This window comes from Oreochromis aureus, linkage group 19 (assembly GCF_013358895.1).
Source record: "Oreochromis aureus strain Israel breed Guangdong linkage group 19, ZZ_aureus, whole genome shotgun sequence".
Taxonomy (NCBI): Eukaryota; Metazoa; Chordata; class Actinopteri; order Cichliformes; family Cichlidae; genus Oreochromis; species Oreochromis aureus.
Genome location: NC_052960.1, coordinates 20,961,825 through 20,974,035, shown reverse-complemented (window position 1 = coordinate 20,974,035; position 12,211 = coordinate 20,961,825). Strand labels below are relative to the sequence as shown.

Below are 12,211 nucleotides of genomic sequence, written 5' to 3'. Positions count from 1 at the left end.
GGGAAGTCCATCCATCTATTTTCTTCTGCTTATCGGGGACCGGGTCGCGGGGGCAGCAGCCCATGCAGAGAAACCCAGACCTCCCTCTCCCCGGCCACCTCCTCCAGCTTGTCCGGGGGAACACCAAGGCGTTCCCAGGCCAGCCGAGAGATATAATCTCTCCAGTGTCCTGGGTCTGCCCGGGGCCTCTTCCGGTGGGACATGCCCGAAAATCTCACCCAGGAGGCATCCTTGTCAGATGCCCGAACCACCTCAACTGGCTCCTTTCGATGTGGAGGAGCAGTGGCTCTACTCTGAGCCCCTCCCGAAAGGCTGAACTATTCTCACCCTAAAGAGCTGATCCAGTGTTCCACGACCAGGACGAAAACTGCATTGTTCCTCCTGCATCCGAGGTTCGACTAACGGATAGACTCTCCTCTCCAGCACCCTGGCATAGACTTTCCCTTCACTACTAATTGAATGACTCTATAAAATATCTACATATATATATCTAAAAAAGAGTCTTTGGATGCGCTAGTGAAGCTCTGAGGTGTGCTGGATTTGTCAATAGAAACAAGTCATCTGACAGACAGAGAGAATGTCGAGACCTCAGGAGGACAGTTCATCCTCAAAATTTAATCTTATTCAGCTCATTTTAGAACTGAAAAAGCTTCTCGGATGAGAGGTGAAATGTCTTCATGAAAAAAGCTTTCTTTCCAAGCTCTTTTGAGCAGACAGCTTATTGTAAGTATCTTCTAAACAGCTTTGCACTGATAAATGTTTCTGTAGATTAATGTAGAAATACATTAAAGCATCATAGTCAAGAGAACAGAGGAAAGCACTGCCCTCTGCTGGGAGCAATTGAAAACACTTTTACTGACGGTTGGGTCAACATCCTGAGTTTGGTGCCAAACGCATCATTAAATAGGGAACAAGATCATTGAGTGAGGGCACACTGACAACAACAACCTAGCATTATATTTTCTGCACAGCTGTCTTCATGATGCTAATATGTATTCATATAGAGATAATAGCTTTATTTTATAGTATAAAAAATAAAATCATCACTGTTTAAGACAATATTAACATTTTATTGAGCAGAATAAAGTATAGGGTGAAGAAAAGTCAGAGTGTAATATCTCCATATAAAATGTTTAATTTGAAACAGGACAGAACGATTATATTAAAGATTTAAAATAACAGCTGCTGTTGTGAAGCAGAGGCTCCTCTGGTGGGCTTTGGAGGTGACGAGGACATTCGACTTGTTCCTGACCAGGAGTGGGCATTCCACCCTTTTCCTGCTGAGGATCACTCTGGGTTACACCTCAGACCATCAAATATATTAATGTTATTAGATGGATTTTAATTGTGTTCTTATGTAACTGCCATAAATTTTCAACAATGGCTTTAAAAAGAGTTAAGGAGGATGGCACACACATCTCCTTGATAAAAGAGTGAATCAAATCCACCATTAAAACTACAACCAGTAGTTGATATCAGTCACATGCAAATCTGGCAAGACGCTTTGCTGTGTCGACACAACTCACTGCTGCTTAATTCTTAATCACTGAATTCCAGTTCAAACCTTTATCAGTGACAAAAGTGAATCGAAAATAAAAGTAAAGTAATCTCTGGTGTAACCTTTAAATTCATGATACACAAGATCGTAATATGCTGACTTTCTATAAGAAATCAAGGAATGTGCCCAAGTCTAGTCAATTCTATAGTGCTGCATAATCAATGATCAGTCATTTAAAATAATTATCATACGTGATTAGATGTAAAGGCTATTTGTGTGCCTTGAAACTTCTTTATGCACTTGTCATTCTGTCATGGCCGTGTGGCCCAGTTTTGACAAAAACAAGTAAAGTAAGCACAGCATAGGCTATTTTCATGGTGCATCCTTCTTCTGTGCTGTATAATTATAATAAAATACAATGATTACAGATGGTCCACTTTGGGTACAGCACAGTGCAGCGGTCCCTGTTCTGCAGGTCTAAACACATGTTTGTTGGGATTTGGTGATTCTAAATTCGCTGCAGGTGTGAATATAAGTGTGAAGGGTGGTTTCCCTCTTTATGTTAGTTATGGACTGGAAATCTGTAAAGAGTGTACATTTTTTTATTAATAGTCTGTCCTTTTTTTGTCTTTGCCATGACTTCAGAGTAACTGGAGAAGTTTCTTAGCAAAATCAAATTCACTTCCAGGGAGCAGATCTAGAGAAATGTTCTCAGGGTGGCATGAGGGTGGCAAAGAAATCAAATGGGGTGGCAAAATCAAAGCCTTTTTCCCCAAACACATATGCATGTTCTTAAAATGATTCGAATGCAGTACGTATAGATGTTTTTCATATAAATATCGTCTGTAACTTCATTATTTTCTGTAGCCCACATAATTAAACACTTCAGTGACATAAAACAATGTGAATTTTGATTTCATGTACTGTATAGCCTGCATAATATATAAATATGTAGCCCAATAAGTATACAATCCAGAAAGCTACACAACATGGGACGGTTCATTTACAAACACAGGTCTAACTTTCTAAGTTTCACTGTTTTTTGTTAGAAAAAATAAAATAAAATTCTTCATGTTGAGTAAATTATTTTTATAACTTGAAATGCAAATATAAATTGTACATTTTGAAAACTTATGCACACATTTTGTAAACATACAACTATTTATCTAAAAATGCTGCCAATAGACCTGGTGTCCTTTTATTTTATACAACCATTTAAAAATATTATTATAACTAAAATGAGAGAACAAACAAATGATGTGTGCCAGTAAAAACTGTTTTTCCACCACATGACAGAGGAGAACACCGCAGGGATAAACCTGCAGGCCTGACAGCAGGAGATGTATCACTCTGCTGGTTTTCTACTTGCTGAGAGTGTTTACATTGCAATGTGCTTTTGTGACATTCATTAGTGCCCTCGCTGACACACAAAACAATGACTACACAACAGACTAACTACACACTCCACACTAAATGTCGCAAATCTCCCACATCTAAAACTCACTCACTCTCACTCGCTCGCTCTTTCTCGCTGCCGTTACCGTCATTCCCAAAACTTTACCCTCTTCCTAAACATCCAAATCTCACTTTTGTTAGGAGAGAGGCGGCTTTTTTCTTTACTGTTTTCGCGCCGTCCTTAGAAAACGTTTAAAACCAACAACAACAACAAAAACTTGACAACAGTATTTAGAAAAAGCATAGCTTATATATATATATATTTTAATCATAACTCTGGATTTACTGACCTGTAGTTAAAATTTAAAACCGGTGTATACTTTGAAGTCTGGACTTTCAACACAGGCTGAAAGACTCAGCGTGGCTGCAGCTTGTTGCTATGTCAGCTTAAACCAGTCATGTGATTTGGAGGTGCAGCGTTTGGACCCCAGAGGGTTATTAACACTCACCTTCATTTCATTTCAGAGTGAAACAACCAACCACCTGTGTGAAATCTGAAATTCCCATGTGTTTTGTTTGTTTGTTTTTGCTTGTTTTGCAGATTGCTTCCAGATTTCTGGAATTTTAATTGTAAAAGCTGATATATCTGATTACTGTTCAAACAGCAGTTTTAACTGTTGATAACTGTAATTGTAAAAGCTGTAACTGGAGGTAGGTTGTAACAGGCAACATGCTAAAACTGTTCAGGTAAAACTGTAAATCAGTGTGTATTATAAATAAACAATATACTGTATATAAGTTGGGGTTATCTAATATTTTCCATTGGATAATAAAATTTTATATGAGATGATGTTGGTGAAGTTGGTCACAGTGATGAAATTCGCACAGCTTTTGTTCCCAATCATGCATTTTTTTTTTATTTGAACACAACATGTCAAAAAAAAAGATGACAAAAATATTATTACATTTTGTATAAATCGATGATCGTTTAAAAAATTATCTATTTTCAGTATTTTATTTAGTTTATTACTAACTACTAGTTATTTTAATGGTTCAACAGCAAATGTCAACAGTACTTTACCATACTTACATACCGTATAATGATACATGCCAACCCTCCCAATTTTTCTGAGAGAATCCGAATTTCAGTGCCCGGTGCCACCATTCTCCCCAATTTCTCCCATTTTTCCACTCGGACAACAAAATTGAATAACTATATCCCAGAGTGGCCCAGCCAATTCCAGTTTCTAACAATGGCTACTACTACTGCAGCTAATTAGTTTTAATATTACTCTTATAACTCTTTCTGGGTTTGCAAAATAAACGTTTAACATATTTTCAGGCGAGAATGTAGCTGTGTAAACTTCAAATATCTGAGCCAAAGACAACAGCAAACTCCTGGCACGTCGTTTTCAAACCCCCGTGGTCTTTCGGTACTCAGGTTAAACACAATATATAAGTCACTGATCAATGGCTATGAGTACCATTCACAGAGAGTTGGGGAACTGCAGCAATCACAGTATTGTAAGATGGCGAAAGATGTACCCTTAGGCCCCCTCCTCGATTCAGAGATGGTCGTTCCCTTTTCACGTAAATGGCCTCTTTGACTCTGCGCTCAAACCAGCGTTCCTCCCTGTCTAGGATGTGTACATCCTCACCAGTGAAAGAATGTCCACTGGCCTTTAGGTGTAAATAGACTGCAGAGACTGCGGCCATTGATGAGTGGGTTTTGATCAGTGGGTTTTGGTTGGTGGTTGTTGATCAATGGTCATGAGAATCTGCATAATTAAGATTAAGGAACTGACCTCCCAGCCCATTGTTCCTTCAGTGGACTGGTTTCAGTCATTATGCAAATATACTGTTTATAAGATTGGGGAAACCTGCAGTCAGCTGAGACGAAAGCCACTTGGATGAGTGACAAAACGTTTCTCCCACAAAACGCTACATCCAGATGAACAGAATCAACTTTTGGAGAGCCCTTTTGAATGTCTCCCTAATTCTGAGGTCTCAAGGTTGGCAAGTATGCGTATAATACATATCGGATTACTTCAGGCATAAGGTTAAACTATGTTCTAGGACTATTTTGTGCAGCAGACTATAGTGCCCGCCAGAGTAAATCAATTATAGTTATCATTTATGTGCAAATAAAAAAATAAAGAAATTTGCCAAATTTGCTAAAAGAAAAGAAGTTTTCAAGGTAAGTTTTCAGCTACTAACTTTAAAAATCTTTCTGTAGTGTCCATAACAGGAACAAAATTCTGTGGTTGCTTTCAATACTTCAATACAACACTGTATTTGCTTTTTAAATTGTAAATACTTCACAATTGTTTTCACCCTATTTCACAAGATGATAAAGTTGCAGAACCCTAGAAAAAAAACCTATCATATAGCAGATTTAAGTTTTGCCAAGAATTTAGCTTTTTCCTGTGGCTGATCCCAGTGAAATGTTAAGATGGCCGGGCACATATGCCCGTGTCCTCCCCTTTGGATTGTTGTTTTGTGATTTGATTCTAACAGCTAAAAACATGACATTTAACTTAATTGGATAGCCTATATCTAATATATTTGAAACCAACAATAACACTTTTCACTATTGACAATATCAACAAAACATAGGCCCGGTTATTAAAAAAAAAAAAAACCAAAAAGTCTTGAGAAGTCTTGAAAATAGAAATGAAGAATAAAATGAAATATCCATCCAGATCTTTCCAAACAACATAAAATCTATCTTAATTGCAGGGCATAATTCAAATAAATTTGCAAAATTAAGTAAGAATAAAATAAGACCGCTCAATATAGCCAATATTTACAAAACTAAAAAGGGTTGGTATAGTAATTTTGAAAAAACACGAATACCTGTTTATCTCCGTTTCATGGAAACTCAAATTAACAGAGACTTTAAACGTACCTCACTGCTTCCCGTAGTGAAACGGGAGACAGTACGTTCTTCGCATTTGTAATTTACCTCTCAGGTAGGTTAATAAATTGGATTTAACCACAATACTTTGACGTGGGTTCTTTATAAACTTGAGTACAACTTGAAGGTGGTAGCAAGATGCGTTGCATGGATGTTTCGGGGGGAGTTCTCTGCCGAGTGCTGTGTGAGCCTGCGCACAAACAGTGCACGGAGGCAAAGAGGGGGTGAGACGTAAAACCTGTCATTTATCTTGTGCCTTTTCCAGCGGATTCTTCAGCTACTGTAGTAAATCTTGTCCATATTCAGTTTGTGGAAATCTTCCCTCTTGCCCCAGCGTATGGTTTTACCGTTGTTGTTGCTAACGACAACGCATAAAAGCATTCGCTTGTCCGTCCGTAGTGTGGTTATATTAAATATAAGCGAAAGAGAGAACTTTAAGAAATTAATAGAATAGAATAGAATAGAATAGAATTCAACTTTATTGTCATTGCACATGCACAGGTACAGGGCAACGAAATGCAGTTTGCATCCATCCAGAAAGTGCTTTAGCCGTGATATAGATATATTACAATATATATTAGCAATAATGGAGATATGTAAGTATATTACAGAAATGGGTCTATTATGGTATGTTATCATGTACACGGTGTGAAGTATGTTATGAATATTCTATAACTATAAGTATGTACAGGCTATGAACAGGATATAAATATGAAATAAAAACTATACAGAAATCTGAGATACAGTTATACAGAAATGTGAACTATGCAAGTTATAAACAGTTGTAGGATTAAAAATTATCGTATGTACAGAATGATATTTACACAGAACTATACAGTAGTGCAGTTAAGATAAGTGAGATATGTGGATAATTGTGATAGTGATAAAGTGCTAGTGGTTGTGGGTGTGTGTATGTTCAGTCCATGAGTTTAACATGGGGCAGAGTTCAGGAGTCTGACAGCTGTGGGGAAGAAGCTGTTCCGGTACCTGGTGGTCTTAGTCCGGAGGCTCCTGTAGCGCCTCCCAGAGGGCAGGAGGGTGAAGAGTCTATGTGATGGGTGACTGGGGTCTTTGATGATTTTCCCAGCCCTTTTCAGACACCGCTTCCTGTAGATGTCCTTTATGGCAGGAAGTGGTGCTCCGGCGATGCGCTGGGCAGTTTTCACGACCCTCTGCAACGCCTTCCGGTCCGAGGCAGAGCAGTTCCCGTACCAGACTGTTATACAGTTGGTCAGGATGCTCTCGATGGTGCAGCGATAGAAGTTCACCAGGATGTCTGAGGACAGGTGGTTCTTCCTCAGAGTCCTCAAGAAGAAGAGGCGCTGGTGAGCCTTCTTGACCAGCTTGGAGCAGTTGGTCGTCCAGATGAGATCCTTGGAGATGTGGACTCCCAGGAACTTGAAGCTGCTCACACGCTCCACAGCCGTCCCCTTAATGTGGATGGGTGGATGTGGGTCAGTATTCCTCCTGTAGTGGTTAGTGGTCTGGCGTCATGTCTGTTTTGGTTGTGGTTGTGGGGTTCCCTCGCTCAAAACGAGCATAAAAGTTGTTGAGCTCGTTGAGGAAGGAGACATCAGAGGATGCGGGGGAGGGTTTGGTGGTCCTGTAGTCTGTAATGGTCTGGAGTCCTTGCTACATGCGTCGGGGTTGGAGTTGGAGAAGTGTTCTTCTACCTTCTTTTGTAATGGTGTTTGGCTTTTTGATGCCCTTCTTTAGATTAGCCCTGGCTGTACTGTAGGCGTGTGCATCTCCTGACCTAAAAGCAGTGTTGCGGGCCTTCAGGAGAGAGACGAACATCCCGGTTCATCCAAGGCTTCTGGTTGGGGTACATGGTGATCCGTTTCTGGGTGGTGACACTGTCTGTGGTTTCGGAGATGTAATCCAGTACAGATGAGGCGTACTGGTCCAGGTCTGTGTTGGTGAACATATTCCAGTCTGTGTTTTTAAATCTGTCCTGGACCACTGCGTCTGTCCCCTCTGGCCACACTTTAATTGTCCTCACAGCAGGCTTCACACGTTGGATGAGTGGTGAATACCTAGGTGTGAGGAACAGGGAGAGATGGTCCGATTGTCCAATGTGGGGGAGGGGTGTTGCTTTGTAGGCTCCAGCGAAGTTGGAATAAACATGGTCTAAAGTCTTGTCTCCTCTGGTGTGGCAGGAGACATGTTGGTGGAATCTGGGGAGGACTGTCTTTAAGTTGGTGTGGTTGAAGTTGCCAGCAACAATAAAAGCCGCCTCGGGATGTTTATTCTGGTGTTTGTTAATGGCTGCAGAAAGTTCTTTCATGGCCAACCTAGCATTAGCGTCGGGGGGGATATATACTGCAGTGAGTATGATCGAAGTGAGCTCTCTGGGGAGATAATAAGGTCTGCATTTGACCATTAAAAACTCCGCATTAGGTGAGCAGTGACTCTCAGTAGTAGTGGAGTTCATGCACCAAGCATTGTTAATATAAATGCACAAACCTCCACCTCTGGTCTTGCCGAGTCATCTGCTAGCCTGTCGGCTCGGTGTGTGTGGCGTCCTGCTAACTCGATAGCATTGTCCGGCAGCTGTTGTTCAACCATGTTTCGTGAAAAACATGACATTTGAGTCCACAATCCGTCTGTTGTTAGTGATGGAGAGCCGTATCTCATCCATTTTGTTTGCCAGAGAACGGACATTGGCGAGGAAAATACTGGGTAAAGGCAGCCGATGTGGTGTTAGCTTTAGCTTAGCCCGTAGCCCTCCGCGCCTACCTCGCCTTTGTTTACGTTCTCGGCGCCGTCTGCGTGCACTTCCGCCCGGCCGGGGAGAGTGGGCAGCCTCCGGTGTTCTGGAGATCTCTGGGATGAGTCGGAGATCGGCGATAAAACTAATACTACAGCGACAATAAAAACCATGAAAAAATATTGCCGTAATATGAAACGATCCTTTTCATATCGTCATCCGATATGTTATATCGAACAGCCCTATTTTGAACTCTCCTCGTCCTTTGAGTGGTATTTAAAACGAATAAATAAATATCCCGTTCATTTCAATACGCATGATCTGAGCATGCGCGGAAAAATACGGAGCGCTTCTTTGATGCTTTGATCTTCTCAAAGGAGAGACTGTGACGTGGCAGTCGACGTCACCATCTCTGCCACACGAGTCCATAAACAGAGGTGCTATAACACAGTTCGGTTCGTCTTCAGAAACACCAAGTTGTTTTTGCAAAGCGAGTTGTCTTTGACAAAGATAATACTTTTACATTCATACAAAGTTTCTTTCTTTTGACACTGTGCTTTTATACTGTTAAAGATATGTCAGAGGAAGCTTTAAATAATTCACCTATGGACAGAGATAATACAGAGGAATTACATTTAATGCGACAGATAGCGCTTCTCACTGTGGAGCAGGCCAAGGTTAAAAGTAAGTTGCGTCAATTAGAGAAAGAAAACATGACTCTCAGGAAAACTCTACATGATCTTGAACCTAGTGTTACCGTACGCCGTGAGCGTTGGCAGCAGCTTGAAAGACAGATGGAGTTAATAGAGAGAATAGACGCTGAGCGTCGCGAGGCCCTCATGGCGCAGCAGGAGTATTTCCTGGCGCGGCACAGAAGGTTTTCAGCTAATCGTTCTCCCAATGTTGAAAGGGAGGTAAATGAACAAAGGGAAGAGACTGACGAGGCTCAGACTAGTGGTTGGTGGTGTGCTGGTGTCAAACTCGCACTTAAAGTAGGTCTAGGTCTTGTCACAGCAGCCGTTGTTGTTCCTGCAGCTTGCTGGGCCGTCGCAAATATTTTCTGCTGAAGTGAATGTCCGTCCTCTGTCGGAGTATCCTTATTATCCATTCCAGCCCTACTGTAGTTGTGGATGTGGACCGGGTGCCTTTTGAAAATAGTAATGTTTTCCAGCCACGGTCCACAATCTCTCATAACTATACTGTGCTCTCCTTTATGTTCAGTTTTATTTTGCCCTCACCTCCCAACCAGTCATGGCAGAAGACTGCCCCTTCCTGAGCCTGGTTCTGTCACAGGTTTCTTCCTGTTAAAAGGGAGTTTTTCCTGTCCACCGTTGCTCATAGGGGATCACTTGATTGTTGGGTTGAATTTTTGGATTGAATTTAATTGCCTTCAACTGAAAATCAAAAATTCAAGTGAGGGGTTGACCAGGGTTGCAAAATCGCTAGCCCGGACGTCCCGGGCTAGCGATTTCTCCAGTCGGGCCACCAAAATCTATCTCAGCCCAGCCCATCGGCCCGTCGGGCTGGGCTGAGATAGATTTTGGTAGGTTCTGATAGTAGAGAGCACAAAATTTGTTAGCTGGATTGTTTGTTTTTTTTATTTGTAGTTTTTGTGGTGCTCCATACTTCAAAAACTACAAATATAAACAATGCTAATCAAAATAAAGAAAAATTATATTAAAAAAATCCACTACTGCTCTGTGTGTTTACTTCAATGAAGACTTGTATTTATTGTGATAGAAAAATATAAATTGTCCAAAATATTTGAGAGTTTTTAAATTAGCACTGCATGAGTTTAACTGTGGCACAGAGGGCTGTCAATCCTGGTGAGTGAGAGTTCAACCTCCAAACTGAACACAGTGTGTTACTCACAGAATCACAGATTTACTGACATTTACTGATTGTTCTGTAGGGTCTTTACAATTTTCAGCCCCTTCAGGTGACTGTTGTCTTCTGACTCCATCTTTAGGGTTTAGTTAGATTAAATATTTAACCAGTTAATTTAAGAATGAAAGACAAATTTATCACAAAGGCACTCTTATAATGTAGATTAAATGTGTGTTGACATAGCATCTAGATGTATGATTAGAAAGAGAGAAATGTTGTAATGACATGAACAAAGTGCAGTAATCCAAGATGGCATCAGAGTTTTAAAAGAGTGTAAAAGCTCAAAGATAATGATATAGATGCATCTGTTTCTGTTATGATCACAATAATCACATCATAAAATGATTATTGTGACATTTTTTCTGTGCTGTATTAAGGTTACCAGAGTCAGCTGGGGATTCATGAACATCATCAGTGATGTTTCTCCACAGCGGGCTCATCAGTACCTGGTGACAGAAGGTCGACCCAGTTCTGACTTGAGGCTGTTCAAGAATCAGCTCCACTTGATCTGGTTCCACCTCTACCACAGGCAGAGAAACACAGGGTGAGATCTCCTCCTGCCAGTCATCACGCTATAACTGTGCCCAGGTATTAAATTCATCCATGTGATTCAGCAACACTGTAAAATAATCTTCATTTCTTTGGTAAGAAGTGTGTGTTTCTGTTCTTAAATTGATCATCACCAGCCTGGACTCTTTGTTGGCCAGACAAAATCAGGAACGGAAATCATTGGTTTTCACAACTGGGTCCAGTTCCACCTGCAAAGGATATAAGGCCAGGGAGCATGATTTGGTAAGTATAACATTTCACCAGACAGAAGAGTTTGATTTCCTTTGATTTCAGTATTCTCAGCCGGTCGGCCTCATGTGTGCCTGATGACAAGTTGGTCCACTTCATACATGCACAGTAGCGCAGGCGCAGTTGTTTATACAGGATTAACCTGAGCGACCTGTTCCTGTACCGTTTTTTTAACAACTGTAATAGATTACAGGAAGTCTCTGGCTGTGTTGCTGAATCTGCCGATGCAAGATCAGACATGGATGGATGAGGTGCTGCAACTGAGCCCTGCCTTTTGTCTTTTCTGGTTGGCAAGTGGAGAATCACACAGGCTGGTCTGCAAAGAGAGCTTCAGGATGCTTCCTCCCACTGTCCACTGAAATTGTCCATCAACAGGGTTTGCAGGGCTGGCTCAACCCATGGCTGCCACACCACTAAGATGTTTTCAGAAATATGCAAGCAGGAGATGGTGGATGCTATATTACTACTAGTACAATACTTTTAACTCTGTAGCAGACAACAGTTTGATAAAATGCTATGAAAAAACAAAGAAACCAAAAGATTAGATTCTATAAGTTTCAAAGAGATTTAATTTATATATTTTATATAATAAAGTCAATGTACGAATGACCAGCAATAATTCAGTCACTGAAATTATCCATGAAATTAGCTAAGTAATTCCTAAAAGTGTGTAGATTAAAGAAAATTATTTTACCTGGATACGATTGTCTCTGATGAGCCTGAGGTACAAAGCACGCCGGCGATGACGATAAAGTTTTCAAACACTGTTTGAATAATCAAAGAGACATTTATAAAGCACAGTCTACAACAGACATACTTACTGTGTGAAAGGGAGCAGAGAAACACGCTGTATTGTTGCAATTCTTTTGCATAAGCCACAGAAACGCTCTGTGCAGATAGCAAAGTCACTGCAAAGGCACTGCAAAACTTGTAAGCCCTAGTTCGGCTCCCTACAAAGATGCTCCAGTTTTTCTTGCGTCCAACAAAATTAGTTCTAATATGTTTT

The 12,211-nt window shown here is 40.7% G+C and overlaps 1 long non-coding RNA gene across 1 annotated transcript; it reads left to right on the top strand.

Moving 5' to 3' along the window:
* The first annotated feature begins 8,985 nt into the window (after positions 1-8,985).
* Positions 8,986-11,529, top strand: LOC120434807. The gene is made up of 3 exons (XR_005609370.1): positions 8,986-9,204; positions 10,785-10,951; positions 11,094-11,529. It is a non-coding gene; the product is annotated as an uncharacterized LOC120434807 (long non-coding RNA).
* The last annotated feature ends 682 nt before the right edge of the window (positions 11,530-12,211 follow it).